The sequence below is a fragment of the Octopus bimaculoides genome, chromosome 17, assembly GCF_001194135.2.
Source record: "Octopus bimaculoides isolate UCB-OBI-ISO-001 chromosome 17, ASM119413v2, whole genome shotgun sequence".
In the NCBI taxonomy this organism is placed as follows: Eukaryota; Metazoa; Mollusca; class Cephalopoda; order Octopoda; family Octopodidae; genus Octopus; species Octopus bimaculoides.
Genome location: NC_068997.1, coordinates 49,174,502 through 49,174,838, shown reverse-complemented (window position 1 = coordinate 49,174,838; position 337 = coordinate 49,174,502).

The following is a 337-nucleotide window of genomic DNA, read 5'->3' as shown; positions in this document are numbered from 1 at the left end:
ACCTACAATAACCGACACATGACAGTTTATTTTTGTAAAAAAAAAAAAAGAAAGAATTTGTGAAAATATTGAAAATAAAAGACAATCGATATCTTCGTTGATTTTGTTGTTATTGTAAATTCCAGTAGAATTGCTGTTGTAATGATGATGATGATGATGATGATGATGATGATGATGATGATGATGACTACGACGATGGTGGTGGTGGTGTGACGCAGGGATGCCACTAATGGGTTTTTCTACCCAGATGTTTTTTTGTTTTTTTTTTATGGAACGATGATCGCTTTATGGGTTTTAATTTCTAAATTTACAATAAATCTTGGTGTTTAAGTTTATA